The sequence below is a fragment of the Galendromus occidentalis genome, unplaced genomic scaffold, assembly GCF_000255335.2.
Source record: "Galendromus occidentalis unplaced genomic scaffold, Mocc_1.1 scf7180000077048, whole genome shotgun sequence".
Taxonomy (NCBI): Eukaryota; Metazoa; Arthropoda; class Arachnida; order Mesostigmata; family Phytoseiidae; genus Galendromus; species Galendromus occidentalis.
The window spans coordinates 4,487-15,014 of record NW_003805037.1 but is presented as its reverse complement, the minus strand read 5'-3'; the positions used below and the strand labels follow the sequence as shown (position 1 = coordinate 15,014).

Here is a 10,528-nt window from a genome sequence, read left to right as displayed (position 1 = left end):
ACTTCGACACAGTTTGAGGGAAGGGAGTCGCGTTTTTCTCAGGGTTGTCACGGAATTTCGGAACGAGGAGGACTCCTACCACTAAATGCGGAACCAACATAGGGAGGTCATCTTCTCAGTTCAGACTTAGCTGGCTCGCGGTATGGCCGACTCGCGGTTCTACTTCTGACCGACTGATCTACCGAAGGAATGATAGGACGAAGCGGCTGGAGTCTCGACTGAATTATTTGTTCAAAAAAGCATCGGCACCTCTGGATGTGCATCGGATCTTGATCTCTCGGGAGAAATGAGAGTTTCGCTCTAGGAATGAGAGGAGAATCTTTGATTTCGCCGAGTTTTTTTCTCCGGCACATCATCTCTCGCCCTGAATCACGACAGAGCCGGTATTCCTTAGCTTTGTTCTCGGGAAAGGGGCAGCTGTCATTCTTATCATCAAAATATTTGATATCGGCAGCGGTGGGCAGCTCGAGCGGGTCGCTAGCAGGTGCATTTGGATTTTTCATAAACACCACTGTGAATCCGGCGTCCCGGGCACGTCATGACATCTCGCAAGATCGTCCGCTCTCCATTTTGAATATGAGATCCCAGTGAGTCCAAGACTTCGACCCTGTCTCCTACAGGCGCACTTTCTCGATCTGTCTCTCAAAGTCAATCGAGCTGACTGCGTCGCTCGGGTCGGAAGATGCTCATGGGCATTGTCTCGCGATGCAGCTTCTCTGCGACAGGTCTCCCTGTTTTGAATATCGTGAGATCGAGGGCAGCCTGAACGGGTTTTCCTCGTTCCTCGGAATGTGTCGATTCGAACTCGCGTCCTTGAAGACCGTTCCCAGCTGAAGGACTCAGGGGAGAAAGCTATCCGTCTATCTTGAAGGGAAAATGTCGGAGGACGTTCGCGTCGGATCTTGAGCCGCTATGACAGATGAAGTCCGAATATTCTGAATATTCTCTCACAACTAATGTGCATCACTGAATCTGTCTGTGGGTTCGCTCCGTCACCTCACTCGTGGAGCTTTCCCTAGACCGCAGACCTCTCGGTCGACGGAGTCTAATTGGCGGAGCGATATCCGGAACCTTATACCTCCAGATGAGGAGCGGACTCCGTAGAGCCTGTCCGAGAACCCTGCTGATAAGATTATCCATGCCGCCTACGTTCCAACATTGCCGGATTTCCCGACGTCTCCGGGCTGGAGAGTAAGTGTATATCGAAGAAGCGCTGTAATCAAGGGATCACAAATGACTGGGCTCACACGCTTCATGAGTTTCCGCTCGGTCAGGTCTCCGACTCTAAGTTCCTCATTTCTGCGAGGGTCGAGTTAGAGCTTCGCATCAGTTTTCTCGATCGATGCTCAAGATCTAGGCGCGGGAACTACTCGATTGTTCGCTGGGTGCCGATAGAGAATAAGGATAATTGAAAATTGCCTGCTTTATTTCAGATTCTCCGGGAGGGTCTCCCGAAGAGAATTCTCTCCCCAGATGCGAGGTTTCATCGTAGTCAGATTTTGCCTGGCCGTAGACTGGTACCCGAACCTTAGCTGCTACTCATGCTACTCACGAGACCCACGTCTTCGAGAACACTCATCACTCCTCCCATCGCTTCAGCTGGAAGAGTCAATTGTGAACCTTTCAGAAGGAGGAAATTAGAGACTCCAGCTCGGGCGCTAATGATTCCCGGCGGAAAGTTTCGAACTGAGCTAGAATATCGAATTGATTTCACTCACGAAGATTAAGACTTCCTATGCTTGTCAGGATGCTTGGGACTGAATAAGAAGGTCAAGTTAGTCTCTCGAGCGGCGAATATCCGATTTACGAGTATGATATATGCACAGGAATCGAGTGATGGCGTATACCACGAACCTTCTCCGAGAATGGCCATGAGTGATCCGATTAGAGTGCATCCACACTCTTCCTGGGCCATCGCCACCGCAACGAACAGAGAAAAAGCGATGAGGAGTTTCATTGTGATCTCTTGCCGTCGGTACCGGGTTGTGATCTGAGATTCGCAATGCCGCGGGTTTTAAGGGCGATCCAGTGTAGACTGGAGCCCTCTGTGATCGCCGATTGCGCGTCGCGAGCCACAAGTGCGGAGTGCTGATGAGACGGCGTAATCGCCTCGTTATTTTCCAGGCTGGAATCTTCAGGGCAATAATGAGGCATCGTGTCGACTTTCTGCATGACGTAGCTCGACATCGTGGGAGACGCATCCTACGGGTACGAATCAGTCTCTCGCTCCTCTCGGGTTTTCCGAGAAATAATGAGAGTGATGGGTGGCAACCTTTACCATCTGTTTCGAAGTTACAATAAGGATTCCTGCTCACCATGCTCGGAAACGACTTTCTGTGATAACGCAGACATCCGGTCGTATTACGGCGCGAGAGCATAGGCTATTTTTCTGTCGCAGCGTGTCTGCGGCCGCCATGGGACTCATGGTTCGTTTTTTCGATTCACTTCATTCTCAGCAACCCTAAACGAAATTCTCTTTTTTCGGAACCCGGCTCCCATAAGATTCAGGCCATCCGCAATCACCGAGGAGAGCTCAATTTCAGCCGGGGGATACGCTCTTGCAGCATCGGATTGAAGGTCTGGGAGTCAGTTCCGGATCGTAATCGAGCTGCGCGATCCCTCGCATGAAATCTCACGAAAACTCGAGGAGCCATTCCTGACCTGTGTGTTGATGGGATCTGACTTGGTGTCGGGTTGAGAGCTCGTCAGAGGACACACGATCTATATTCGCGGCCTGAAAGTACCTACCTCCAAGCATTTTGCTTTTCAATCCAGCCTCATACCGAGGAAACATAACTTCGCAGTCTTCGAGCATTCGCTCGACAAAGCCTGTCAGCAGCTAGCCAGATACAATTTTCCGAGGTGGTCTCCATACTTCAGGTTCTCTCTGTGGTGAAGCGACGCAGTGTCCCTCTGCACCTCCGTGATGCCCGCAACTGAACGCGGACGACCAGCTTTGCGAATTGTCGTTGTCCTACGCTAGTATCTCAGTACCGCTCCTGATACCTTCACTTCACCTCCGATAGCCGGTCGCGAACCACCTGTCGAATTCCCGACGTCACCAAGAATAAGCCGAACGCGACGTCGAATACCCACTGCTTCTTCGGAACGAACTCCTGCGAGCTATGATGAGTCTCGATGACGATCCTAAGGACGATCTTCTGCGCTCAGGAGCACCGGCGCGGCGCGTCGATTGAAGCAGAGAACACTCTACTGCGATTGCCGTCGGCTAGACGCCCATCGACGCTCCCCAAGGGACGGTATTTCCCGGAGGAGGTACTCACCGAGTTTTCTGGAGTTGAAGCTGGATGAGAGGCTTCGTCGGAGGTATCGGTAACAAGGTCGGAGATTGAGTTTTCGCGGATTTCGGGGTCTAAGGGAATCTGTTGCTCTTTCTGCCGCAGCGATCTCGGTCGTATCGTAGAAATTTCGATACGGTTCACGAAAAATGATTTTCCGACAAACGCCTCGGCTAAAGCTTGACATCATAGCTTAGCCCGCTCAATGAACGAGATCTGCGCTTGAGACATATAGGAAAACTGAGCGCGATACGCACGTTTGCGGAGTCGATAACAATTAGCAATCCGGGAAAAATATGTGAGCCCACCAGGAATTCTCCCGTCGAGAAAATGGTCAGGTCGCAGGGGCAGGGGTCCGATATCCCACGGATGATTCTAGGCCTTATCCAAGGCTCGGGCATCATTCCGCAACTTAGTGGATGCATGTAGCGGGGGATGACGTTGCCCGAACCAGAGGCTGTACGTCATTCCTTCCGTATTATTTCGCGATACTCCTGGCGTGCTTATTTTGCACGGCTCGCGACCCTTTTTCCATGAATGCTTCAAAGCTCATCGTGACTTCTGCGCTAGCGGGGAAGATGATGGACCGTAGAAGATCATAATCAGGGGCATTTATTCCTTGCGGCAATTCCTCCCCGCAACCGTGACATTTCGCGGCCTCCATTCATTCTCCGTCGAGAATCGCCATTCAGCGCGGGAACTCGGAAGAAAATTGCGCTCCGCGATACTCCTGCAAACCCAATTATAATCCCTCGGCAGTGAAGCGGACTACGGTAAAGTCTTGTTACAACGAACACCGTTACAACGATTTTTCAGTATCACGAACGAAAAAATATTTCGGTCGGCCCGCCATAGAAACACTCTTAAATGAATTGCATTACAACGAACCCCTTTACAGAGAATCCCCTCCCCCTACTCTACAAAACGCGACGAATCACACGATGAAGCCTTAAATATCTCTCGATTAGCTCAGAATTTACACGACAACATTGGCTGTATGTGCAAATTCGAAAACGCAAGTCCGCATTCCGACACCTTCCCCCCCTGCGAAGAAGAATTCGCACAACTCGGCCCTACTTCCGTGAAGCGCTCATGGAATCACTGCGCTCGCCTGCGTGCCGAGCATGAAATTGCTGCGCGCGCTCGCTATGATGCCGGTGGAGCGCGCTGTGCATGGCAGCATGGCCCTCATAGCTGGAGTAATGATACTGAGTAAATGATACACAAGCCTACTGAGGTGGGTTCTCTACAACCGTACAAAAACGCGTGACCGCGTCTGTATACCTCTCCTACGATTTTCAATAATCTCAAGCAAAGTGTGCCCTAATTGAGTGACGATACCTCATGAGATATACTCGGAGAGGAGCAGAAAACTCGGAGACTTCCTCAGAGCTTAAAGCCGACTTTCTATTGTTGTAACACGCGGTCAAACGTTTGAATTTTCAAAATTGTATAAAACGCCGACATTCTTAGTTCCGCCCACACATCCTACGGTTCTCCTAAGACGCCCCGTAGAGGCTAGATAACGGAACGTCGTTCCGAATTGAAAAAGCTGCCTTCAGTTTCTTGGAAGCGAGACCTTCGACACGGGATCTCATGGAGACGCGATCCGCGATGAGTCTCTCATACGCTGACGTCTCTCATATAAAGTCTCTGATGACTCAGGAGTGCTCGCGGACACGGGGAGCGGCGATGGCAATCAGTATCTCACGCGCGTATTCTCTCATCCGAGGACTCGACAATATCCGGCTCTGCGTCTCTGCTTTTGCATTTCTCGATTCTTCGATTGACTCGCGGTCTCGATGCCTCAATATTCGGGAGCCATGCGTTGGGAGGCATTGCGGCCGGCACCCGAGCTGGTTTTCATAATAACGAACGAGAAATATCCGATTTCACCCGCAAATTCGCTCGATGCAACGATTTCTTTCCCGCCACGTGCGTTTCATGCGCGCGTCGATGTTTGCGAACATTCACTCTACAGAGAGCGGCAGCAGAGACCTTCGATCTCTCCGCGCTCGAAGTGTATTCGTTTCTCGTGAGATTAAGGTGAAATCTCGCCGGAGGGTCTGGATACAGAATAACAGCTTCGGAATTGTAGGTGATCGATCCACTAATCTTCGCGCACTTGTGGAAAAGTATTTGGATGTGTCGGTTCGAAAGAGGATGGAGCACCAACGAAGCGGAAGAGACAGCAACATTCTCCCGAATTCGAGCAGAGAGTGTTGGCTCAAGTGAAAGCTGGCAGGAAAAAGATCGAAATCGCTGCGGGATTCAACATAAGCAAACCCACGCTTTCGACTTTCATCGGAGATGAAGGGAAAATTGAGGATCCGGCCAAGAGTTCGATCCGCTCCGCAAGCGATTGAGAACTGCGAAGCACGAGGATATCGACGAAGCAACCTGCATTTGGTTGGGAGGGGTGCGTTCGAGGAATTTACCAGTCTCAGGTCGTCTGATTCGGCAGAAATCATTGATATTTTCTCGAGCGTTAGGCTATGATGATTTCCGAACGAGGCAGGGCTGGTTACTCCGCTTCCGCGAACGCTACGGAATTCGCTTCGAAGTCATTTGCGGAGAATCTGCCGCTGCTCCGACGGAGACAGCGAGAGAATGGCGAGAGAACCAGATGAAGGACATTATCGCTGACTACGACCTCGTTGACGTGCACAACGCCGACGAGACGGGCTTGTTCTTCCAGTTGTTGCCGGAGCGATCCTCAGTTGTCAAGGGGGACTCCTTCGCGGGGGGCAAGAAGTCTAAAGCAAGATTGACGGTTTTGTTATCTTACAACGCAAGCGGCACGGACAAGAGAAGTCCTCTAATCATCGGGCGGCCAGAGAAACCGCGATGTTCAAAGAATGTACGATCTTTACCCCGCCAGTACCGCGGCGATGAAAAAGCATGGATGACTCGGACGCTTTTCATTTAATGGTTGCTAGCATCCGACCGAGACATGAAGCGGGAAAAAACCGACGGATCCTTCTACTTGTCGAAAATTGTTCGGCCCATAATGCTATACCGCGTCTCTCCAATGTTCGAGTCGAATACTTCCCACCTGATTGCACGTCGATCCTATAACCACTCGATCTCGGAATCATACGAGCTCTGAAGACTCGTTACAGAACGACTTCGCTCCGCACGATCCTCAGCGACTTCGATAACCAGAATGAGTTCGAAATTGACGTGAAGCTGGCCATGTCCATGATCGTATCAGCCTGGACTGAGATATCTGGGCTAACAATCATCCGATGTTGGTGTCACAGTGGCTTCATCGGGCCTTGAAATCATTTTCATGAATCATGGTGCGAGACTGCGGAGCTTGTCGGGTTGAAGGACAACATTTCGCCCGAGGATTTTTTGACAGCCGACGACGACGTTTAGCACGTTTAGCATGAAAACGTTGCCGACTTAATCTTTCACGAGATCTCACACATCGAAGCGATATCCTTGTCAGTCAGACGAAGAAACCCGTTCAAAAGAAAGTGACAGATTTCTTTTGAAAGCGTTCTTGTCGAACTTGATAATAAAAACACGTACTCAAGCATTTGATTGAGTTCTCCTCCTCTACAGCGTGAAAATTGGGGTTGAAATTCTTCATCTGCTTTCAACGAAAATTCATTACAACGAATTCTCTCGGTCCCGCGGGGTTCGTTGTGACGAGATTCTACTGCGTTTTAATGTACTGTATAGCGCGTGAGAGGGATTCGGATTGATTCAGCGAGTGCTAGTGGAATAGTCCGATCGTATGCGTCCTCGAGAAATACACGCAAACTCAAGCAAGGCGGTAGAGATTGATAACCGTTATTCCCGGAGTATCATATCCTCTGGGAGATTCAATTTGCTGAGCTAGTCGCGAAAAAATGGTACCGCCGACAATAGACAGGCCCCCGTATTCCTTGAGATTGTCGGTTCGGCTGTTCGACGGCGATACCTCAAAGATTTTCCGACATCGAGTCCCTAAGCGACTTCCTAGTCGGAGTCACACGGGTTTCTCTGGGAGGATAAGCTTTGCGAAACGCCTTTATTTCTGAATCCTAACTGGCTCTTCCGATTTTCACATCTTTAGGACGGGCTTAGGCGCCTCAGGCCTGCAGCGCAGACATTCTTCCTGAGACATCGGTAAGTTTCCGGATAACGCGTACCGAATCTCTATTGTGTATTGCCGCTATCTCGCCTTCAAAACTTCGAACTATCTACACGTCGATACCGCGTCTCTCGGGCTCGTCGTCAGCCCCCAAAAGTCCATTGAGACCACTCGGTCCATCGGAACTCTCTGATCCAGATTCGCCCGGAGATCCTGTGGTCGATTCCGAAGCAATCGGTAATTCAGCACCTCCTCCTACAGGCCCGGAACTGTCTGTGAATCCTGCACCGCCTTCGGAGAGCTCTAGGTCGTTCGATTCTTGACCTTGCCCTGATCCAGGATCCTCTGAAGATGCTGCGGTGCCTCCAGATGCTTCTGTGGGGTCGTTCGATTCCTGTGTTTCTCCGGACCCTGAGTTGTCTGATTGTTCTGCGCCGCCCTCCGAGAGCCCTTCAAGTTCGCTAGATTCCTGAGCTTCTCCTGATTCAGTCAAGTCCGACGGTTCTGCATCGTCTCCAAAGAGTTCCCCGAATTCATTCGAGTCCTGAGTTTCTCCTGATTCAGAGTCGTCCGATGGTCCTGCACCGCCTTCTCCGAGCTCGATCGATGCTTGAGCTTCCCCTGATTCAGTCCCGTCCGATGGTCCCGCACCGCCTCCACCGAGGTCGTTCGACCCTTGAGCTTCTCCTGATTCAGTCCCGTTCGATGGTCTTGCGTCGCCTCCGAGGAGATCCCCGTACTCGTTCGATTCCTGAGTTTCCCCTGATCCAGATTCTACTGATGGTCCTGCACTGCCTCCCGAGGGTTCCCCGAGATCGTTCGATTGCTGAGCTCCTTCTGATTCAGACTCGTCCGATGATGCTGCGCCGCCTCCAGGAGCTTCTCCGGAGTCCTCGGGTGCTTGAGCCTCTCCCGAGTCAGACCCGTCTGATACACTAGGTCCGAGCACGCCGGACGATCCACTGACAGTGTAACCTGCTGAAAAGTTTTCTGATCCGGCCACATCTCCAGAGACAAATTCTGACCCCTCGGCTCCTCCCGAAGTGCGCCGAAAAAGACTGGAGAAAAAGTTCCCGATGCTGCTGAAAACTCCTGAGAAACCTTTCGAGGCTCTGTCCACCAGATTCGCGATATAATCTCTGAAACCACTGAAGATTGCTGAGAAACCTCCAAAAGTCGTCTGATCTGCCCCTCCGGAATGTCCTCCCGCTTCACCTGTAAGTGGGGCTGCGGATAACGGCGGTATTACTTGAATATTACTCGTCCCAAGCGCTCATCCATTAGGAGCAGTTGCACATGAGAATACGTTCTCTGGAGCAAGATACACAACGCCTTACACTCGGAGAGAGCTTCGGAGTCGCATTTCTCAGGAATCTCGTTCTCATACTCACGCGACCCTTGAGGAGCTCCGAGAACCGCACAGAGCGCAAGCCCGAGAATGATGCAGAAAAACTTCATATCGAACGAGTAAAAATAGGCAATCGGAGTTGTTTGTTGACGTGTGGAATCTGTTCCTTATTTCGCTCTGAAGCTCTCCCGGCGGCGTAATTTAGCGTTGCACAATATTCCGCCGGTCCCGTGGAATGATTCTTCCATTGAGTAGTAATTTGCTCGCGCACTTGTGCAACTGGTCATCATTACCGTGGAAGTCTCCGATAATATCGCTCCAAGAACGGAGTCGCCACGTGGAGATATGGAGGCTCGCCTAGAGAGAACCGTTCATCCGGAGGCTTGGTCGATCATTCCCACTGCTGATGTTCTTGAGCCCTCATTCCGGATAGTTGGTTCCGCATTTAAGTCAAGTACTCGAGAATTTACAGAAGAATTGCAGGGATCTAGCAACTGCGGGGTTGGTGACACTGACAGTTTGCAGCTTGCACGTTCCACCTGAAGCAGTGACTCAAGCTCCCAGAGAATCGAGAAATCGATATACCGCCGCCGCCACCGCTGCGACCATCGGCGCCAGAACATTCCGAGGAGCACGAGCCACCAGGCTGGTCGAGCAGTCACGGTTCCTTATTATTCTAGGGACAGTGGCCTGATTTCTCGGCACTGACATCTCTCCGTTATTGACCTGTCCGACAGATCTTCAGGGTGAATTCTAAGGCTTCGCAAGGACGGATGATCCGAGTGTTCCGTTGTCGTCTTACTCAGAAAGTGTGTGTTCCAGGGGGGGGGTGAAACGTGAGTGGTCGGCCTACCCCATTGAACGATCGATGATTATCTCGGAATGAATGATTTTTTGCTCTTCTAGAGAGTCGCTAATTGATGAATATCTCGAATTGATGGATTTCGTCGCTCCCTGGAGTTTGTACATCAGTCTACGAGCTTTCCACAGCGTATCCATGATGAGCTCAATCGTCTCATCAGAAAGAGGGGCGATGATAGATTTGTTTCCTGGAGGATCCACGTGGAAAACTTCCCAGGATGATCCACATAGGAAATTTCTCAGCGGCAAACGCCGTACAGACCCCATTCGTGATCTGTCATCGTGACCCCAGCTGCACCTCGAGTTAAGACGAGTAGTCTGCCTATACGTCTGAAAGGTGGGCCAACGCTAGCGGGAACTTCACCGAATAATCCTTGAGGCCCGAGACTCAAATCCTCAGAGGGGCGTTGCCATGCTTCCGAGAGTCAAGCTCCGCGAGCTCAGAATTCTTGGAAGACATGGCTTCCCAAGGAGCACTACGGGCTCTTGATTGCTCTAGAGGCGCATGCTCTCGATTGGAAATATCGGAGAGAATTTGAGAACCTTGCCAACGAAGCTTCCCAAGCAGCACAGGCCGTGTTCGGGGTACAGACCCTCTGAAGTGCCCTCTCTGGCGTTCGCGTCGGGATTCACGGCTCCGTAAACGGAACGATGTTGGACGGCTTCCATCCAGTCGCGGATCTCCTTCACCACTCATCGAGACGCCGAATGGCTTGAGACCAGGGGTAAGCAGGAAGGACAGTCTGTTCATTTCAACTCAGCCATTGTTCTCGCAAGACGACAATCTGAGGGGCAAGTTTGGTGTTTCCTTGACTCATAGAGAGAGAACAAGGTCAAAATTCCTCTGGGGGAAACTGCAGGACTTCAGAAAATATCCGGCTTGGGTGGATTTACTCAAGATCATATACCCGGAAAACCAGATCCAAAAAAAATTGG

At 51.1% G+C, this 10,528-nt stretch overlaps 1 long non-coding RNA gene and 1 pseudogene across 1 annotated transcript; one reads left to right on the top strand and one right to left on the bottom strand.

The window, feature by feature from the left end:
* Positions 1–1,408: 1,408 nt before the first annotated feature.
* On the bottom strand, positions 1,409–2,069 carry LOC100907073 (uncharacterized). The gene is made up of 3 exons (XR_145337.1): positions 1,855–2,069; positions 1,719–1,757; positions 1,409–1,599 (listed from the first exon to the last, which is right to left on the bottom strand). It is a non-coding gene; the product is annotated as an uncharacterized LOC100907073 (long non-coding RNA).
* A 3,053-nt stretch (positions 2,070–5,122) lies between these two features.
* LOC108863826 (tigger transposable element-derived protein 6-like) lies at positions 5,123–6,581 on the top strand (annotated as a pseudogene).
* The last annotated feature ends 3,947 nt before the right edge of the window (positions 6,582–10,528 follow it).